Raw genomic sequence first — 6,039 nt, 5'->3', positions numbered from 1 at the left:
TACAACAAAAAAGATTTGACCATAAAGAACTATTCTGGTGTCAGGAAAGACCAAGAAATAAACTTAGGAGATAATGATTAAAAATGCCTACAAGCAAAGCCTCAAAGAAAAATGATAATTGGATCCAAGATCAACATGAATTCCTGGAGGAGTTTAAGAAAGCAGTAAGAATGGTAAAAGAAAATTATAAAAGAGAATTGACACTTGGTAGGAGGAGCACAAAAATACTGAAGAAAATAGCACTTAAAAAATAGTGTTGTCCTAATGGGAAAAGAAACACAAAAATTTAACAAGGAAATAATTCTTTTTTTAAAAATAACTTTTTATTGACAGAACCCATGCCAGGATAATTTTTTACAACATTATCCCTTGCACTCACTTCTGTTCTGATTTTTCTCCTCCCTCCCTCCGAAAATAATACTTTTAAAAAACAAAAATGGCCAATTATAAAAAGAGACATAAAATCTCATTGAAGAAAGTAATACCTTAAAAATTAGAATTGGACAAGTAGAAGTTAATGATTCCATCAGACATCAAGAAGCAACAAAACAAAATTTTAAAAATGGAAAAGAAATTGATGAAATGTGAAATATCTTATCCCCAAAATAACTGCTGTAGAAAATAGATCAAGTAGAGATAATTTAAGACTTATTGAAATCTCCAGGACAATCCCAATAGACTTTGGATAGAAAATACCATCTACATTCAGAGAAAGAACTATGGAGATTGAATGTAAATCAACACATGCTATGTTCACTTTTTTTTTCTATTTTTTTCTCTCATGGTTTTTCCTTTTGTCCTGATTTTTCTCTCTCAACACGATTCATAAAGCAATGTATATTAAAAACAAGCAAATAAATAAATAATTGGACTACCTGAAAGTCATGATCAAAAAAGGGGCTAGACAGAATGTTTTGAGAAATTATTAAGAAAAACTGCCTCAATACTTTAGATGCAGAGAGTAAAATAGAAATTGAAAGAATTCACTGATTACCTTCTGAAAAAAATTCCAACTGAGTGTGGATCACAGTATAGTATTTTCACTTTTTTGGTTTTATTTGCTTGTATTTTATTTTCTTTCTCATTTTTTTCTTTGTGATATGATTTTTCTTGTGTAGCATGATAATTGTGGAAATGTGTATAGAAGAATCACACATATTTAACATATATTGAATTACTTGCTGTCTAGAGGAATGGGTGGAGGGAAGGGAGGGGGAAAATTGGGAACTCAAGGTTTTGCAAGGCTGAATGTTGAAGACTATGCATATGTTTTGAAAATAAAAAGCTTTATTAAAAAGCTCTCTCTATAATGTCTGTCTGTCTATCTATCTATCTATCTATCTATCTATCTATCTAGATATAAAAAGATCTCAAAATGAAAATTTCCAGGAATATTTTAGCCAAAATCCAGAACTATTCAGGCAAGGCAAAAATATCAAAAGCAGCCAGAAAGAAATAATTCAAGTATTATGAAGCCTCATTCACGTTAGAATTGATTCATTAAGAGAAGACTATATGTACATCCTCAGTTGGATGTAGAAATCTATCTTGTCCAACATGGAAGAAGGAAGAGAAGGGGATAGGGAGATATTGGGGGAAGGGAAGTAGTGATCCAAAGCAAAACAGACTTTTGAGAGAGATAGGATAAGGAGAGAGAGAGGGATAAAGAAGAAAATAAGATTGAGGGAAATACATAATTAGTAATCACAACTGCCACCACAAATGATATGAGCTGTCTCACAAACAGAAGCACAGAGTTGAATGGATTAGCAACCAGAATCTATTAATATGCTGTGTAGAAGTCAGTGAGACACAAAGTTAAAATCAAGGCTGGAATAGAATTCATTAAGCTTGAGCTTAAGTAAAAAAAGGCAAAGGTAGCAACCATGATCTCAGACAAAGTAAAAGCAAAAATAGACCTAATTAAAAGAGATAATCAAGGAAACTACATTTTTTAAATGGTACATTAGATAATGAAGTAATATCAAAAAACTTCATAGCAAATTTCTCTGACAGAGGGTTCACATTTTGAATATATGGGACCTAAGTCAAATTTATAAAAACAGGAGTCATTCCACAATTGATAAATGGTCAAAGGATATGAACAGGAAGTTTTCAGAAAAAGAAATCAAAGCTATTTATAGTCATAGGAAAAAAGGTTCTAAATTACTATTGATTAGAGAAAGCCGACTTTAGAACAATTCACCTACTCCCTTGCCCGTATCAGAAACTACAAATGCTGGAGAGGATGAGGGACCCAGGGACAGTAGGTACATTAATGAAGTGTTGGTAGAGTAGTGAGCCAGTCCGAACATTCTGGACAACAATTTGGAATTATAACTAAAGTACTAGAAAACTGTGTATACCTTTTGACACAGCAATACTACTATTAGGTCTATATTCCAAAAAGATCCCCAAAAGGGGAAAAAACCATTTATATTTTTAAAAAATTTATCACAATTCTTTTGTGATGGCAAAGAATTGAAAATTGAAGGGATTTCCATCAATTGGGGAATGGCTAAACAAGTTGTGGTATATGATTGCTATGGAATACTACCGTGCTATAAGAAATGATGGGGAGAGTGTTTCAGAAAACCACATCAAGACCTATATGATGTGATGCAAAGTGAAGTTAGAAGAACCAGTGGATCATTGTGCACAGTAACAGCAATGCTGTGAGATGATCAGCTGTGAGAGACTAGGGCTACTCTGAACAATACAATGATCCAAGACAATTCTAAAGGACTCATGATGAAAAATGCTATCCATCTCCAGAGCTAGAACTGATGAATTCTTAGTGCAAATTGAAATGCAATTTTCTCAATTATTTTTAAAAAATTTGTTTTGTGATATGTTTAATATAAAAATATTTTTCATGACTTCACGTGTATAATTGATATTACATTGTTTGCTTTTTAAGTGGCTAGAGGAGAGGCAAAAGGGAGGGGCAAAGAACCTGCAGCTCAATATTTAAAAAGAAAAGAATGTTAAAAAATAAATAAATGAAAAAGAATAGCAGGGATTTTCTAGAGATCCTTACTCTGTCTATGGCGTACATAAGCAGTACTCATTTCCAGGTTGTCCAGTAATTTTAAAAGAAGTCACAGGTGCCGAACCACTTGAACAAAAGGGTAAGATGGAGAGGAATCTGATAGTTCTATGATAATCACACATTTGAGCACTGGACCAGGTCTGAGGTTAATAATAACAATAATAGATAGCACTATATATATATGTACATATATACATATATATGTATATATATATATATGTGTGTGTGTATATATATATATATATATATATATATATATATATATATATATATATATATAGTGTGAAGTACACTGCACTTATTTTACAATTATAATCTCATTTCATCCTCCCAACAACCCTGGGAGGTATATCTAGTTATTATCCCCATTTTACAGTTGAGGAAACTGAGACAAAAAGAGGTTAAGTTTCTTGCCTAGGGTCACACAGGTAGTAAGTGTTTGAGGATAAATTTGAACTCCGAGCTTCCTGATTTCAGATGTAGCTCTCTATGCATTGGGACTCTCTTGTTATTGATTGTCCTTTGATCTGGAAGAGGCCCTTGATGTCAAGGAGGTGATGCCATGACATGCAAGTGAATTGGATTTAATGAGGGAAGGTCACCTGCCTCACTTTCCCCTCCAGAACCTTTTTGGATCCAGTGACCAGATATAGATCAGGATGATTGGAGATGGCTCTGGATGCAATGGAAGACTTCAGCCTTTTTAAGTTAAGGTCTTCAATAGGTTTGATTGAGGCTGCACCCATTCAGTGATTAAAACTAGATAGTTGAGGCAAAGAATCTCCTCTTTGATCTAGTTTAAAAAAATCTAAATAAGTAAATAACTAAATCTGGAGGGGAAGACCCAAACAGAAATGATTGCTATTTATATTACTGACGCTTAATGGCCACAGAACAGAACAATATTCTTTCTCAGTAGAAATGGCCTGATTGTTCTTATTACTTTGTATTGGAACAAGTGGACTTCCAGCTTTGGTTTTCATAACTTTAATTCTGCTCATAATTCACCCCATTTTCTTTTCCATGTTAGTTCTATATTTGTCTCTTTTTCCCTGGGAGAGAATTTGTTAGCTCCTTCCTGAGTAGGAAGCTCACTATAGCTCCCATTTCTATACTACACTGAGATTTAAAGTGTTTGCTTTACAACATCCACGTGAGCACAGTTGGATATGGTTTATGATCCTTGTTTTTTTCAGCTTTGTCCTGCAAGTGAAGTGACTTGACATCTAAGATCTCCTTTCTTGGGCATCTGAACCCCACTGTGTCGTAGAAGGGGTAAAAAAAAAAACAAAGCCCCACAAAAGTCCTGGATACCAGTTTTGAATCCTATGGGTGCATGATAAACTCATTCCTCCCTCTCCGCTTCAGTTTCTTCTATAAAATGAGGAGGGGTAGAATAAATGATCTCTAACTTCCCCACTGCTATCCCCACACACCAACTCTATATCATCGGACTACTATGATAGCCCTCAGCTGAATTTTCTGACTGTGGATTTCTCTTGGAATCAAGGCTACCTCTAATTTCCATTCCATGGAAACAATTCTCTCTCTCTTCCTTTTAAAAATTCAAAACATTTTTGTTCTGATCTTTTATTTTTATATTACCATCATTTCCCAATATGTTACCCTTTCTTTCCTATCCTCAGAGACCTATATCTTAGAGGAAAAAAGCAGTTCAAGAAGTAATAGATCAATAGAATGAGAAAGAATATGTATCATGTCACATGAGTAGTCATCCGCAAGGAGGGAGAGGGGTTCATTTGTTCAGCTCTTCTTTGAAGCCGGGGTTGGTTGTTAAAATCACACTTTTTAATGTTCCTTCCATTTTCATTGTGGGAGTCATCCTATATTGTTTCTGGGGATTGTGTTTATAGTATTTTGTGTCAGTTCACATAAGTCTTCTTATGATCCTTTGAATTCTTCATATTCATCATTTCCTAGGGCAGTGATATTCCATTATTCATGTATGACAATTTGTTTAACTATTCCCCACTTAACTTGTTTCCAGTGTGTTTATCTTTTCCCCAATTAACTTGTTTCCAGTTTTTTTTTGCTACCACAAAAAGTGCCATTATAGATGTTTTGTTTTACATGGGACTTTTCTAACTTTGCCTTCCCTGGGGCTATATGGCTGAATCAATGTTATCACTGGGTCAAAGGGCACAACCATTTTAGCCATTTTCTTCCCATAATTCCAAACCAGTTTTCAAAATGGTTGGATCAATTCCTAGCTCCACCAACTGTTTATTAATGTGCCTGTCTTTCTATAGTCCCTCCAACATTATGTTTTTTCCATGATACCCTTACTGTTTGTTATCCCTTCTAAGAAAGTGGCAGGTCAAGAAAAGGATGGGCTCCTTCCTTTTCTGTCACTGGAAACACTGATAGAATTATACAACTTTTGAGATGAAAATCCAAGTTGTGTATTAACATAACCAAGACTCCCTTCTACAAATCTCTAAGATGTATGATTTTCTAGCTTCTGCTTGATGACTTCCAGGGATGGGGAACTCCCTACCTTTTGAAGGATTGCATTGTACCTTTATTTAGGTATAAGTGCTGGAAAAATAAACTTAAATATTCCTACTGACAAATTTCATTCATTGCTCTCTGGGCTAAGCGGAGTAAGGCTAAAACCTTTTTCTTTGAGAAAGGATTTCTGATACTTAAGGACAGTCATGACCCCCATCATTCCCCTTTCCAAATCTTCTCTTCTTCAGGCGAAACATCTGCTAAATGTCAGAGTTCACCAATTCATAATAAGTTTTTCTTCTCTTGTTCTTGCTGAGTATTTTGTGTCAATAATTAGACAGCAAAGTTAATTAATTTCTGTTTTGCCACTGCAAAACAAGCATTAGCTTTTTGTTTTTTTATTTAAGAAAATGTCAGGACGTGGGCTCTTTGATGGCTCTGTGCCCTCATTGATGGGGGTCCTCCCTTCGTGGGATGGCTTCCCAGCCTTCCACACCTTTCCATTTGGTGCACGG

The sequence above is a fragment of the Antechinus flavipes genome, chromosome 4 (genome assembly GCF_016432865.1).
Source record: "Antechinus flavipes isolate AdamAnt ecotype Samford, QLD, Australia chromosome 4, AdamAnt_v2, whole genome shotgun sequence".
Lineage (NCBI taxonomy): Eukaryota > Metazoa > Chordata > Mammalia > Dasyuromorphia > Dasyuridae > Antechinus > Antechinus flavipes.
The sequence above is the reverse complement of the archived record's forward strand: the minus strand, read 5'-3'. Positions refer to the sequence as shown.